We start from the raw sequence: 16,782 nt of genomic DNA, 5'->3' as shown, positions 1-16,782 counted from the left end.
TTCAAGGCATGACAAGTCTGTATATAGCTATGCATCTGTTATTCATATTGACTTTCATTAGTAATGCAAGTCACCCATTCTACCCCAGGAATAGAAAAACAGAAAATGTTTCATTCTGTCTTCTTTATAGGATTCCAAATATTTGGGTTGAGTTAGAGTTGGCAAAGTAATGTAATAATAATCCCTTGACTTAAAGAGCTACTGGCCAGTACTCAGAGGAGGTCAAGGTAAGGAGACACATTCTTGTCTAAACAACTAACTATAAAATATGGTGATGTCAGGGACACAGAATTGCAAAGCATACTTATGACAATATGTTGGAGTTCATGGTGAGATCTCCAGACCCAATAATATATCGTTTGTGCATTAGCAGAGCTCTCTTCTTTTTATATGTGGACTCCAGTACATAGATTTGGTCATGCAAGAAAATGAAAGGCATTTCCATTATTGTTAACTTGAAATTCAAAGAGAAAAATGCAGCATTATAGCTGTCATCCATTTGATAAATAATTCAAATTGCTGCAGCTTTGACAGTGTCGGGTGATAGTTATAGATATTACGCTGTGGCTTTAATAGATATTAAAAACAAGTTTTCATGAGGAGTTAAAGACATTGATTATCGTATTTTCCGGACTATACGTTGCTCCGGAGTGCAAGTTGCACCAGCCAAAAATGCATAATAAAGAACGAAAAAAACATAAGTCGCACTGGAGTGTAAGTCACATTTTTTTTGGGGGGGGGATTTATTTAATAAAATCCAACACCAAGAATAGACATTTCATCTTGAAAGGCAATTTAAAATAAATAGAATAGAGAACGGGCTGAACAAGTATAGCCTATATGACGCATAAACAACAAACTGAGAACATGCCTGGTAGGCTATGTTAACACGACATTACGGTAAGAGTCATTCAAATAACGATAGCATATAGCACATGCTACAACCAAACAATCTGTGTCACTCTTAATCACTAAATCCGACAAAATCTTCTTCGGCGTCACTTCTAAACAACTCTGCCAACTCCGAAGGTAGACAGTGCGCCGCTTCCTCATCTACCGGTACGTCGCTTACGTCATAGTCACTTGCAGTTCCAATTATTCCAGCCTTGCTGGATCCCGACAGGATGGCGTCCTTGCTGATAGAGAGGCGATTGCGTTGCATTAAGCGGTAACACCAAGAAGGTCCTCCTGCAAAGTCATTTATATTCATCTCCTTGGCAGACGCAACTGTACTGTTGACAAGCCTCTCCCAACAGCGCGTTGTTCAAGCACCCAAGTGTGAAGTCGTTCCTCTAGCCGTGGCCAGCTAGCTTTTAGCCCACGATTAGCTTTTTTTTAGTTTTCTTCCTTTCAGTAAGAGTAACCGCCGCTTTTCGCCAGTCCCTTACAAGTTTCTCATTAACTTCAAATTTTCTCTCTGCTGCTCGATCACCATTTTCGGCTGCATATTTCACTACTTCCGGCTTGTAACCTGCAGAATAGGATTTTCCTTTCGGTGCCATTTTTGTTCAGCTCTTCTCAGTTATTTTTATAAGTTAGCGCGAATGTTGAAATGATCAATTTTCATGGGTACAGAGGTCGCTGGTAGCTTCTTTTTGCACAACGCACTTCTGCCATGACCTGCCCCTGCTGAATTTTGAATGGTTGGCGTGTGTGACAATCGCTATTATATTAAAGACACAGAGCAAGAGAGCTCAATTATTTCACACATAAGTCGCTCCAGAGTATAAGTCGCACCCCCTGCCAAACTATGAAAAAAGCCACGACTTATAGTCCGGAAAAATCAAGCGTACCCTATTCCATATACTAGGGTGCTAACACTTGTTTGGCTTACAAGCTACTTTCAACATTACCAAGTCAAAATGATCCAACAATTAAAATGCAATATATGTCAAGTATACTTTAATATTTAAAATACATAATGTTCACCTTGCATAACAGCATTAACAGGTATGGTCCAATACACTACATTTTTGGCGATTTCCTAACTTTGATGACATCTGTACTCAATGGAATCAGCATTTGAGGTTAGCTGTGGGAAAAATGACTGGTCTTCAGACAACTGTGATTTTAGTTTAGAAGTCCTGGATAAGCTGTTTTATCTTCTCTGGAACATGTTATGCTATCAAGGTTGTTGTGACCAGCTTGTAAGAGTACACCTGTAAGCAAGGTCCAACTGAAAAAAATTGTCCTGTCTCTTGATTTTACCTCTGCTACTCAGCTTTGTGGAGTGAGAGGAGTTTCTGGCACAGCATGCTCCAGAGCGGTCTGATTTTTCCTCCTCTTTTGGTGTCTGGTACTTCTGCTTTGGATACCTCAGTTCCTTCCTGAGTGAGAGATCTTCATCTCATGTCAGTTGGGCCTCGTTGCTGTTATGCTGGCTTTTGTCTGCTTGATGGCAAATCTCTCTGCACCAATGGGGCACATCAGCAGGAGGCGCTGATCCACAGCCCCCTGACACCTCTAGAACTGCATCAGCCATCCTTATCAAACTGACACCATGCAGCTTCTTGGTCAGATGCAGGCCCTTGGACTCGCTGAAGTTTAGGTAGAATGCTCAGTGAGGTATGCAGAGCTTGAGGATTCCAGACCCTGTGGGGGGACTTCAGGACCTGCTCCTCCTTCAACTCATCAGGAACAGTGTCGGGTACTGGCTCTGTGCGTCATTCAACTTGCCTATTCCTGTTGCAGCCCATTGTGGAATGGTGGATCCCGAAACATCTCAGGTTCTTACAGATATTGGCACAAAAACACTTTGTGCTCATTGCTTCTTCTCCTCCTATCATCTTTTCCCTTCAGGAGTCACCAAAGAGAATCAACCTTATTCTCTGTATCATCCTCTCTCACACCAGCTACCTTGATATCCTCTCCCACTAAGTCAAATCTTCTCTTTGGTCTTCCTCGAGACCTCCTGCCTGGCAGCTCCAATTCCAGCATCTGTCTACGAATATATTCACTATCCCTCCTCTGTACATGACCAAACCATCTCAGTCTGGCTTCTCTGACCTTCTCTCCAAAACATCTAACATGTGCCGGTCCTCTGACTCATTCCTGATCCTATCCATCCTGGTCACTCCTCAGCATCTTCAAGAGAACCTTAGCATCTTAATCTGTGACTCTTAATCTGCCTTTTCGTAATTGTAAGTATTTATAGGCAATACAGCATCACAGGGCTTGTCAATGTCTCGTACAACTTTCAACTTTACAGACGACAATGTCAACTTTAAACATCATGTTCCATGGAGATTCCTTGCTATTCCTTGCTGATTCCAGCCTGTCAACCACTGCAAATAAGGGGCTTAGAACTGATCTGTAATGTACTCCCACCTCCACTTTGAAGTTCTGTGTTACCCATACAGCACACATCACCACTGTCTCACAGCTAGCATACATGTCCTTCACCAGTCTAACATACTGTACTTCTCTGCCACTTTCATACTGCCATAATTCTAGGCCTTCCTCCTCTACTTCTTTGACCCACAGTATCCCTCTTCTTCACCCGCTTCAATTTCACTGTCAATGTCGCTTCAGCAACCTGATGCTTTTCTCTGATACTTCTTGAGAGAAGGGGTTGCGCTTCAGACACCATCCTCCTGTCCCTTTGTGTTAGGTTATCCCTGACATGAAAAATTGAGGAAAGGGAGACGCCGTGGCAGAAGTTCAGAAGTCCATCCATAGTTAACACAAAAACTCCGAGGCAAACCAGAAATGTCAAAAAGCACCAGATACTTGCACACAAACGACAGGATATCTAATATAATAGTTAAGACACCAGGTTAAGCGCTGAATTTCCCAAAAAACAGATACAACCTGTGAGAGTGTGCTGTGACTCCCAATGCCATCTTTGAGCATGGCTTTCAATTTGTTTCCTATGTCAGATTTTACATTGCCTCAATTAAGGACAGTTTGGGTTAGTAAAATACATCCATAATTGTTGATATGGGTAGATCTTAAATATTTGATGCATGGCGATTGCAACAGACTGTAATGGAGACCTTTAATGTGCCTATAACATCTCACTCTTTCTGTAAAGAGCTTCTGATCAGTATAAACAGGTGTCCTATATACATCATATAGAACTTGTTACACTTTCTTCTATTGGCTTAGATTCTTCTTCTTCTTCTTCTTCTTCTTCTTTCGGCTTTTCCCGTTAGGGGTCGCCACAGCGAGTCAACTTTCTCCATCTAACCCTATTCTCTGTATCTTCCTCTCTCACACCAGCTACTTTCATATCCTCTCTCACTACGTCCATAAATCTTCTCTTTGGTCTTCCTCGAGACCTCTTGCCTGGCAGCTCCAATTCCAGCATCCGTCTACCAATATATTCACTATCTCTTCTCTGTACATGACCGAACCATCTCAGTCTGGCTTCTCTGACCTTCTCTCCAAAACATCGAACATGTGCCGTCCCTCTAATAGATTCATTCCTGATCCTATCCATCCTGGTCACTCCCAAAGAGAACCTCAACATCTTCATCTCTGCAACCTCTAGTTCTGCCTGCTGTCTTTTGGTCATTGTAACAGTTTCTAGTCCATACATCATCGCTGGTCTCACCACTGTCTTGTACACCTTTCCTTTTATTCTGGCCGATAGTCTTCTATCACATAGTACCCCTGACACTTTTCTCCACCCATTCCAACCTGCTTGGACCCGTCTCTTCACCTCTTTTCCGCACTCTCCGTTGCTCTGGACTGTTGACCCTAAGTACCTGAAATCCTCCAGCTTCTTGATCTCCATTCCCTGTAGCCTCACCGCTCCACCCGAGTTCCTCTCATTCACACACATATATTCTGTCTTGCTGCGACTAACTTTCATTCCTCTCCTTTCCAGAGCATACCTCCACCTCTCTAGATTTTCCTCTACCTGTTGTCTGCTCTCACTACAGATCACAATGTCATCCGCAAACATCATGGTCCATGGGGATTCCTGTCTAACCTCATCTGTCAGCCTATCCATCACCATTGCGAACAAGAAGGGGCTCAGTGCTGATCCCTGATGGAGTCCCACCTCCACCTTGAACTTCTCTGTTACCCCTACAGCACACCGTACCAGTGTCTCACAGCTAGCATACATGTCCTGCACCAGTCCAACATACTTCTCTGCCACTCCAGACTTCCTCATACAATACCAGAGCTCCTCTCTTGGCACCCTGTCATATGCTTTTTCTAGGTCTACAAAAACGCAGTGCAACTCCCTCTGGCCTTCTCGGTACTTTTCTATTAGCATTCTCAACGCAAATACTGCATCTGTAGTACTCTTCCTAGGCATGAAGCCATACTGCTGTTCACAAATGCTGACTTCTGCTCTCAGTCTAGTTTCCACTACTCTTTCCCATACCTTCATTGTATGGCTCATCAACTTTATCCCTCTGTAGTTGCCACAATTCTGCACATCCCCTTTATTCTTAAAAATAGGCACCATCACACTATTGGCTTAGATTATAGACTATTATTGTTACAGATGGTTCAAAGTCTCAGGTGCGGAGCAACAAGACCAGGACTCAAATTAGTAATAAATATTTAATGGTTGCTAAAATACAAACAAATGGAGCCAAACAAGAACTGAATAAGGGACAAAGGACAACTAGCAAAACTAGTGAACAGGCTAACAAACTGATGGAGACTAGCTTTAACACTAGCGGACTGACCTAAGTGGCAATATAAACAAACGTTATCAATTATTGACCGAGCTACGAACGAACAGGCAAACAAACGAACAAATCTAGTAATGCAAGGATTCCTAATCTAAACGAACCTACAGTACTCGACTGGTGGGAAGGCAGTGGGTGAGGCTGGGGGTTCCAGGCAGGCAGAGCACGGTGTGTGGTGGCAGAGTTGGATGACGGTGTAGCAGACAGGTGGAATGATCCAGGGGTTCTGACAGACCGAAGCTGAGCTGGCGAGGAGGATCCAGTAGGTAACCCGTCCAGGTGGCTGCAGGTGTAATCCAGTTATCTTAGCTGTGGACTGTGACATTCCAGCAGTGAGTCACCCGGTGTGTGCGGCTTTTAAGCTGCACAAGAAAGGTGTGGCCAATCAGCTGCAGCCGCGCCTTGTTTGCTGATTGTCAGTTGCTACCACCTGTCTGCCTCACCGCCACACAACTGCACACGCCCACCTGGAATCAGAGAAGGGAGAGAGAGAGGAACAGGGAAAACACAACAGACATTGCTTCTAGCAGACATTACTAGCGGACGTAACAATTATGCTTTCTTACATCATACCATTGCCAACCATGACATAGGTCAACCAACAAACCCTGCAGGAATTGGGGAGACACTCCATTGTGATTCATGTGGCGTATGTTCTCCTTTTGAAAAAATGTTATTAATTGCATAGTTGAGAAGTTGACCGCTCACTGAGCCTTACAGAAATTTCAATGACACAGCCTTAAATGTACAAATGATGTTGTTTCAGCTGATGGCTGGAGAAGTCTCAATGGTGCTGCTGTATATGAAGTATTGGAATGGTATTGTAATTTGAATAATTGTTTTTCCTTTGGGATTGCGACCGAGTTTAATACCAGTCACTCCTGTAAACAAAAAAACAATTTTGTAAACAAAAACTGAGATCTACTGATTTCTGCTCACAAGACATACATACAAACACGTATCCAGGCTGAGAGGGTAGCCCATTGTTTAACTGAGAACTGACTCCAAAAAGTTGCGAGAAAGCTTCCTTATAACATGTTGATCACTCACATTCTGTTTTCATAGCAAGCTTTGTTGTCCCTAAATCACATAATTCAGTAGTCCTCAGGAAAATAGTACATAACGGCTGCTCATAAATCTGATTGGTGTTATTTGTAAGTCAGCCTAAATCTCACAGGAGCTAAAACACAAATGGAACAGGATTTACTTATCCATTTGTAAGGCAATAGGCAGACAAACAGGCAGGAGAGAGCTTGCCAAGTGTTGGAATCTCAGCTAAAGATGATGAGCCCACTCCCTTCCTCTTCTCTGTAAAGTATGTTTATGTGTCTGTGGTGGTGTGTTTGCATACTTATCCTACATTCTTTAAAAATTGTGACAAGTTATGAGGAATATGAATTCGTATCAAGGAGAATGTCCACAAAAGTAAACTAGGAGCTTCTCCACCTTATACATACAACCTGCTCATTAAATTGTAGAGATACCATGCAATTTCACAGAGAAAAAAACAAACAAACTTGAATTATAAGATTTTAAAAGGTAGTAATTGTAAGGAGGTTGGGGAATAATTTACAATGGTGACAAAATACGGAGACAAATCCAGCTTAGGAGAGATGTATGCCACTGTTTATTTCATTTCACCATCCCTCCCTCATTTCTGATCTTTTTTAGTAGGGTGGAAAAATGGATTTTTGTCAGTGATTTGGCCCTGAAATAGCTTATTGTCTCAGGCAGCCACTGTGCAGAAATAACATCACATCATGTATAGAAATGTGCCTGACTATTTCTATGGGTAGCGATGGAAGTGTATATTGGTTTCTCCCGCACAATTTAGCAGTATGGTCATTGGTTTACACAAGTGTTCATTTATAGTAGGCTCATTCCATGGTCTCTGATGTTAATATTTATAGATGGAAAGATTTAGAAGGAACAGTGAGGGATGTGAAGAATGTAGTTAGAAAGAATGGTTGGTGCAAGAGACAATGGAAAAGAGAAGAAGGAAAAGGGAGGCATGATATTTGAGAAGCTGAAGTGAAGAACGATCATCTTTATTTATATTTTTCACGTTCTACTCTAAACTTGTCATGAGGTCTGTCAGGAGATATTAAGGTTAACAATGATTTTACTCCAATAACCTGTTATCTCAACAGAGGCATTAACCTTGTGTTTGATCAACTGCCACCAAAAAATCTCTGACAGGACCAACAATTGACAGTTGGTAAGCATAGTTTACCATCTGATATATTTGAATTAGTTTGATATGCTGAGCTTCAACACCTGAACTTCACACTAGGTCCCTATTGATCTTCTTCTCCTTTTGGCTTTTCCCTTCAGGGGTCGCTACAGCAAATAAACCTTCGCCATCTAACCTTATTCTCTGTATCCTCCTCTCTCACACCAACTACCTTCATATCATCTCTCACTATGTCCATAAATCTTCTCTTTGGCCTTCCTCCAGACCTCCTGCCTGGCAGCTCCAATTCCAGCATCCATCTACGAATATATTCACTATCCCTCCTCTGCACATGACCTAACCATCTCAGTCTGGCTTCTCTGACCTTCTCTCCAAAATATTAAACATGTGTCACTCCTCTGATGACTCAGTCCTGATCCTATCCATCCTGGTCACTCCCAAAGGAGTCCTTACCATCTTCATCTCTGTGACTTTTAGCTCTGCCTCCTGTCTTTTCGTAACGGTAGGTATTTCTAGGCCATACAGCATCCCTACTCTCACCACTGTCTTGTACAGCTTTACTTTCATTCTGGCTCTAGTCTTCTAACACATGGTACCACACTTTTCTCCACCCATTCCAACCTGCTTGAATCTGTTTCTTTACCTCTTTTCCACACTCTCCATTACTCTGGACTGCTGATCCTAAGTACTTGAAATTCTCCAACTTCTTGCTCTCCACTCTTTGTAGCCTCACCGTTCCACCTGTGTAGCTCTCATTCACACAACATATACTCTTTCTTGCTGCGGCCAAGCTTCATGCTTCTCCTTTCCAAAGCATACCTCCACCTCTCTAGACTTTCCTCTACCTGTTCTCTGCTGTCACTACAGATCAAAATGTCATCTGCAAACATCTTGGTCCATGGCGATTCCTGTCTAACATCATCTGTCAGTCTGTCCATCACCACTGCAAACAAGATGGGGCTCAGAGCTGTTCCCTGATGTAGTCCCACCTCCACTTATAACTTCTCTGTTACCCCAACAGCACACCGCACCACTGTCTCACAGCTAGCATACATGTCCTGCACCAGTCTAACATTCTCTCCCACTCCAGACTTCTTCATACAATACCAGAGCTCCTCTCTTGGCACTCTGTCCTAGTCTTTTTCTAGGTCCACAAAAACATAATGCAGCTCCCTCTGGCCTTCTCTGCACTTCTCTATTAGCATTCCCAAAGCACATACTGCATCTGTATAACTCTTTTTGAGCATGAAGCCATACTGCTGTTCACAAATGCTGACTTCTGCTCTCAGTCTAGTTTCCACTACTCTTTCCCATAACTTCATTGTATGGCTTATCAACTTTACACCTCTATAGTTGCTATAATTCTGCATGTCCCTCGTATTCTTAAAAATAGGCACCATCACACTTTGTGTCCATTCTTCAGGCATCTTCTCACTCTCTAAGATCCTGTTGACTAATCTAGTCAGAATCTGTTCCGCTGCCTCTCCTAGACACTTCCACTCCTCCACAGGTATATCATCAGGACCAACTGCTTTTCCACTCTTCATCCTCTTCAATGCCTTCAATGCCATCCTCTTCAATGCCCAATGACTAATCTAGTCAGAATCTCTTCCGCTGCCTCTCCTAGACACTTCCACTCCTCCACAGGTATATCATCAGGACAAACTGCTTTTCCACTCTTCATCCTCTTCAATGCCTTCATCACTTCACTTTTACTAATCCTCTGCTACTTCCTTGTCTACAATAGTAACCTTTTCAACCCTTGACTCTCTTTAATTTTCCACATTCATCAGCTCTTCAAAGAACAATTTCCATCTTCCCATCACTCTTCTAATATATGTTAATAAATTGACCTCTATCTTTAATAACCGTGACCTGTTGTACATCCTTTCCATCTTTATTTCTCTGTTTCACCATCCTGTATAGATCATTCTCACCCTCCTTACTATCCAACCAACCATACAGGTCATCATACGCATCATACCCTTTGTTTTGCCTTTGCTACAGCTATCTTTACCTTACGCTGTATCTCCCTGTACTCCTGTCTGTTCTCTTCAGTCCTCTAAGTGTCCTACTTCTTCTTTGTTGACCACTTTCTCTGTATATACTCCTGCACTTGCTCATTCATCCACCAAGTCTTCTTATCTACTTTCCTACCAGATGTAACACCAAATACTCTCCTACCTGTCTCCCTGATAACACTAGCTGCTGTTGTCCAATCATCTGGAAGCTCACTCTGTCCACCCAGACCTTTTCTGAACTCCTCCCTGAAAACCACACAACACTCCTCCCTTTTCAGCTTCCAACACTTTGTCCTCTGCTCTGCCTTTGTCCTCTTGATCTTCCTTGTCACCAGTCATCCTACAAACTACCATCCTATGCTGTCTGGCTACACTCTCACCTACAACAACTTTGCAGTCACTGATCTCTTTCAAGTTACCTTGTCTATACAAGATGTAGTCTACCTGCGTGCTCCTACCTCTGCTCTTATAAGATACCCCATGTTCCTGTTTTTTTCTGAACAAAGAAGTGTTCTCTCCAGTCATTTCCATCCTTTTTGCAAAATCTACCACCATATGTCCCTCTGTGTCCCTATCCTGGATACCAAATCTGCCCATCACTTCTTCATCCCCTCTATTGTCTTCTCAAACATCCCCATTGAAGTCCGCACCAATTACCTCTCTCTCAGATCTGGGGATATTCTGCATCACTTCACCTAGCTCATTCCAGAACTTCTCCTCAAACTCTGGCCTGACACTGGCCTGTGGCCCTCTAAGGTTGGCTACAGGGGGACATCGGAATCTCCATGGAACATGATGTTTAAAGTTGACATTGTCGTCTGTAAAGTTGAAAGTTGTACGAGACATTGACAAGCCCTGTGATGCTGTATTGCCTATAAATACTTACAATTACAAAAAGGCAGATTAAGAGTCACAGATTAAGATGCTAAGGTTCTCTTGAAGATGCTGAGGAGTGACCAGGATGGATAGGATCAGGAATGAGTCAGAGGACCGGCACATGTTAGATGTTTTGGAGAGAAGGTCAGAGAAGCCAGACTGAGATGGTTTGGTCATGTACAGAGGAGGAATAGTGAATATATTCGTAGACAGATGCTGGAATTGGAGCTGCCAGGCAGGAGGTCTCGAGGAAGACCAAAGAGAAGATTTGACTTAGTGGGAGAGGATATCAAGGTAGCTGGTGTGAGAGAGGATGATACAGAGAATAAGGTTGATTCTCTTTGGTGACTCCTGAAGGGAAAAGATGATAGGAGAAGAAGCAATGAGCACAAAGTGTTTTTGTGCCAATATCTGTAAGAACCTGAGATGTTTCGGGATCCACCATTCCACAATGGGCTGCAACAGGAATAGGCAAGTTGAATGACGCACAGAGCCAGTACCCGACACTGTTCCTGATGAGTTGAAGGAGGAGCAGGTCCTGAAGTCCCCCCACAGGGTCTGGAATCCTCAAGCTCTGCATACCTCACTGAGCATTCTACCTAAACTTCAGCGAGTCCAAGGGCCTGCATCTGACCAAGAAGCTGCATGGTGTCAGTTTGATAAGGATGGCTGATGCAGTTCTAGAGGTGTCAGGGGGCTGTGGATCAGCGCCTCCTGCTGATGTGCCCCATTGGTGCAGAGAGATTTGCCATCAAGCAGACAAAAGCCAGCATAACAGCAACGAGGCCCAACTGACATGAGATGAAGATCTCTCACTCAGGAAGGAACTGAGGTATCCAAAGCAGAAGTACCAGACACCAAAAGAGGAGGAAAAATCAGACCGCTCTGGAGCATGCTGTGCCAGAAACTCCTCTCACTCCACAAAGCTGAGTAGCACAGGAGAAGGAGCAGAGGTAAAATCAAGAGACAGGACAATTTTTTCAGTTGGGCCTTGCTTACAGGTGTACTCTTACAAGCTGGTCACAACAACCTTGATAGCATAACATGTTCCAGAGAAGATAAAACAGCTTATCCAGGACTTCTAAACTAAAATCACAGTTGTCTGAAGACCAGTCATTTTTCCCACAGCTAACCTCAAATGCTGATTCCATTGAGTACAGACGTCATCAAAGTTAGGAAATCGCCAAAAATGTAGTGTATTGGACCATACCTGTTAATGCTGTTATGCAAGGTGAACAATATGTATTTTAAATATTAAAGTATACTTGACATATATTGCATTTTAATTGTTGGATCATTTTGACTTGGTAATGTTGAAAGTAGCTTGTAAGCCAAACAAGTGTTGGCACCCTAGTATATGGAATAGGGTACACTTGATTTTCTGGACTATAAGTTGCGGCTTTTTTCATAGTTTGGCAGGGGGTGCGACTTATACTCTGGAGCGACTTATGTGTGAAATAATTGAGCTCTCTTGCTCTGATGTGTGTGTGTGTGTGTGTCTGTGTTTGCTTGTGTCTTTAATAGAACAGCGATCGTCACACACACACACACACACACACACACACACACACACACACGCGCCAACCTTTCAAAATTCAGCGGGGGCGGGTCATGGCAGTAGTGCGTTGTGAAAAATTAGCTAACAGCGACCTCTGTACCTATGAAAACTGGTCATTTCAACATTCACGCTAACTTATAAAAATAACTGAGAAGAGCTGAACAAAAATGGCACCGAAAGGAAAATCATATTCTGCAGGTTACAAGCCGGAAGTAGTGAAATATGCAGCCAAAAGTGGCGATCGAGCAGCAGAGAGAAAGTTTGAAGTTAATGAGAAACTTGTAAGGGACTGGCGAAAAGTGGAGGTTACTCTTACTGAAATGAAGAAAACTAAAAAAGGCTAATCGCGGGCTAAAAGCTAGCTGGCCACGGCTAGAGGAACGAATTCACACTTGGGTGCTTGAACAACGCGCTGCCGGGAGAGGCTTGTCAACAGTACTGTTGCGTCTGCCAAGGAGATGAATATAAATGACTTTGCGGGAGGACTTTCCTGGTGTTACCGCTTAATGCAACGCAATCGCCTCTCTTTCAGAGAAAGGACGCCATCCTGTTGGGATCCAGAAAGGCTGGAATAATTGGAACTGCAAGTGACGATGACTATGATGTAAGCGACGTACTGGTAGATGAGGAAGCGGCGCACTGTCTACCTTCGGAGTTGGCAGAGTTGTTTAGAAGTGACACCGTAGGAGAAGATTTTGTTGGATTTAGTGATTAAGAGTGACACAGATTGATTGGTTGTAGCATATGCTATATGCCATCGTTATTTGAATGACTCTTACCGTAATATGTCATGTTAACATAGCCTACCAGGCACATTCTCAGTTTGTTGTTTATGCGTCATATAGGCTATACTTGTTCAGCCCGTTGTTCTCTATTCTATTTTCATTTAAAATTGCCTTTCAAGATGAAATGTCTATTCTTGGTGTTGGATTTTATTAAATAACCCCCCCCCCCAAAAAAAAAGTGACTTATACTCCAGTGTCACTTATATATGTTTTTTTTCGTTCTTTATTATGCATATTTGGCTGGTGCGACTTGCACTCTGGAGCGACGTATAGTCCGGAAAATACGATAACCACTACATAACATACTTTGTAAAGCAATAAATTTGTCTTTACTTAAAAGAAGCATCCACTTTCTTACACATTTGGATGTTTTGCAGCCCTGTTCTTTAAAAGAACATTGATTGAATTTGCGACAAATATCCCTTTACCACACTGTGATCAGATAACTGAGGCAGATGTCAAATGTGATGAGCATTTTCTGCCACAGAGCCATGGGGTATATTATGTGTAAAAGGGGCATTTCTTTAACCCCCCGGCTAAGTGGCAGAATATGCAGTTGATACTGATCTAAAATGAAGGACATCGTGAAATCATTTGAGAATCATTATTCCATTTAAGAGTTGCAATTGGAATTAGAGGGCTGGATTTATTGGCTTTAATCAACAATTTAATGGACAGTATGGACAGACACAAGTATATGTAAACCCCACACGTTATCTGTTTTCTAGATCTAGCCCTTAGAAAATAACAGTTGTGTTGCTGACTTCACCACTGTGAATTCTTGTTTTGCCAATATTGGTCAGAAAACTATTTCTCTTAATGTTGGGCCATTTATAGAAAACTTTTTGCAGAGGTGGCACAAATGTCTAATAGAATCTAGATAGTGTTGCAAAGAGAACAAGGCTTCGAGTAAGATAAGGGAATGGTAACAATTCCAAGGCTTGCCAAATCATCGATGATCAAATAATGATCAAAGATGATCAAATAATGGTGTTTGTTTCCTGTGTGTGTGTTTGTGTATGTATGGAGTATGTTTATGAAGAATCCTGACAGTGTATTAAAAGAGTATCATTGTTATAGATTTGTTGGGATCCGGGCCTAGGGGTGTGGGTGCAGCCCCTGGCAACAGAAGCCTGATTGACCAGGTGAATGATTTCAGCTGGGGTTGCTGGCACACCCGCGAATGACTAGGCTTCATCAAGCGGAGGATAAGAGGAGCCTGCTGCCAGCCTTTCTGTGACAGGAAGGTCTCCTGTTGTAATTGAACCAGGGGCTATCATGTTGTGAGGCAGAAGCAGGCTACACTGAGTGTATTTAGTTAATTCGTTATGCCACTATCCCTTCCTGCAACCAAAATCTTTCAAGACATCAAAAGGCAGTAAAGACAGCAAAATTTGATGTCACCAATGCTTGCCATGAAGGTCAACTTTAAAAGCAAATATGAACACCTTAGCAAGTTTCAGGCCATCACATGTACTTACTGATGGTCAATACAATGAACAACAAACAGGCAGTTTAATGAATCAATCATCAAAATATTTTCTAAAATACTGTGCATTATCATACCTAATTGCAAGCTATAGTTATGATTAACTGAGGAGAAAGATGGAAAGTGAAAAGACACTCATATGAGATATACTGTATATTTATTCTCAGTGTCAGAGCATTGCATCTCAGACATATGCAAATCAAACCTAGTATTGTCATACCCATTCAGTTAAGGCCAGGGTCGATAACAAGCTAATGGTTCAGCCTACACCTTTTCAGTCAAGGTCAAGTTATTTTAGATGTTTTGGAATTTTTGTGTGAATTGACATTTTCTTGTTAAAAATGTATCCACTGCTTTTCCTGCGCTTAGCGTCATGGAAATGCTGGAGCCTATCCCAGCTGTCATTGGGCGAGAGGCAGAGCACACTCTGGACCGGCTGCCGGTTATTTACAGGGCTACCTATAGAGACAGACAGCCATTCACGCTCTCATTCATACATCTGAGCAGATTTTCCAGTTTATTCAAATTAATCTCTTGCGTGTTTTTGGACAGTGGTAGGAAACCAGAGAACTTGTAGGACAGCACGTACCACTGTGGCACCAGTGCCATATCTATGTATCTATCTATGTATGTCTGTATAGTTCACATATATATATAGATATATAGTGATAGAGAGAAAGAGAGAGAGAGAGATACATGGCATTCTGATTTCGCAGGCCTGGGTTGGGAGATCTTGCCTAAAGGAGAATGGTGATCCTGGAAGGAGAAAATCAGTCCCAGCACTGCACACTTATTGCTGTTGCTAAAGACTCACATCAAACATTGTGAAACAACCACCATCATGATTGTTACACTCTCTTTCATTGTCACCATTTGCCTGGTGCTTTGCTGTTTTCAGATACCCCCAATGCTTAGCACATGCGATGTGTGCTGCAGTAGGCAAAAGCTGTGATGACTCCCAAGATATATGCTGAGTTTCTTGTGACATTTCAAATTTCATGGCCAGAAAAACTTTGTTCTTGTTCTTGCCACCAGGTTCATGGACTTTTGAAGGCCTTGAAAAGATTGTGGGAAACTGTAAGACAAGTCAGGAAAAGGGATGCTGGGTTCGATTTAAGCTCATTTTAAAACAGACCTGTGGATGGAGAACTTGAAAAGAAGGTTTTTACAAAGTCAAAGTGTCCTGGCCTTTGTAGAAGAAGCAGAGGAGTAGGATTCCAAATGGCCTTCATTCATGTGATCAATTGAAGTTAATGTAGAATTTAAGAGGCTCCTCTGTGACAGCAATAATCCAAATTCCATCAAAGTAGTCAATCAAAAGGAATCTTGGGCAGTTCTTAAAAGTATTAGCATCCTTTCTGTATGTGCTTTGTAGACTTGTAAAAAAAGCTTATGACTATGTCCCATGGGATTTTCTGGTGCAGCTGTGGCGGTATGGGAGAAATGGCATGACAGGGTTATTAAATGAATCATTCATCTATATAGTTGTTGAGATAGCGGCAACTGTAGCCTTTGCTCAATGTCAAATGTTTCAGGTGGGGGCTGGGCCGGCAATCAAAACTCATGAAGCTAAAGAGCCAGGCAGATTGGTGCTGGCATCTGAAACTCGACCAAGGGGCCCGAACATAACAGGGAGGCCAGGCAGATAGGCCCTGGCAACCAAAACTCAAGGGGCCTGGATGTAACCAGGAGACCAGACGGTAAAGTGCAGGTAACCAGAACTCGAGGGGCCCAGTCAGGAACAGGCGGTCAGGCAGGAGGCGCTGACATGGTTGGGAGGAGCAGGGGATGTAGCGGAGAGAGGACCTGAGTGGAAGAGGAGAGATGGCACCAGAGATAAAGAGTGTGATTTGAGAGAAAGGGGGGTAGACGAAGGAGGAGAAAAAAAAAGCAAATGACCCAGCAACTGGTGGGATTGGGGCTCTTGCCTTTAAGTCCTCACTGATTGCCTGTAATCTGCTCCAGCCGTGTGTCCTCCAAACACTCTGTAATTTGCTGAAGCCATGTGTCCTCCAAGTGCACAACTGCCGTGAGCCGAACCTTAACCTTGTGCCCTCAAGGGAAATACTATCTCAGGTAAAACAGTTGAAGTATCATGTGTGATGGTAGATCATGGGCATGGGATTCCATTTCCAGCTGGTTGAAGACCCTGTGGTTGACCTAACGCATCCTGATTGAGGTCCCAAAGGATCAGGTAAAGTGTGTGAA

This window comes from Fistularia commersonii, chromosome 5 (assembly GCF_037954325.1).
Source record: "Fistularia commersonii isolate RoL2024-O1a breed Wild chromosome 5, RoL_Fcom_v1.0, whole genome shotgun sequence".
In the NCBI taxonomy this organism is placed as follows: domain Eukaryota; kingdom Metazoa; phylum Chordata; class Actinopteri; order Syngnathiformes; family Fistulariidae; genus Fistularia; species Fistularia commersonii.
The sequence above is the reverse complement of the archived record's forward strand: the minus strand, read 5'-3'. Positions refer to the sequence as shown.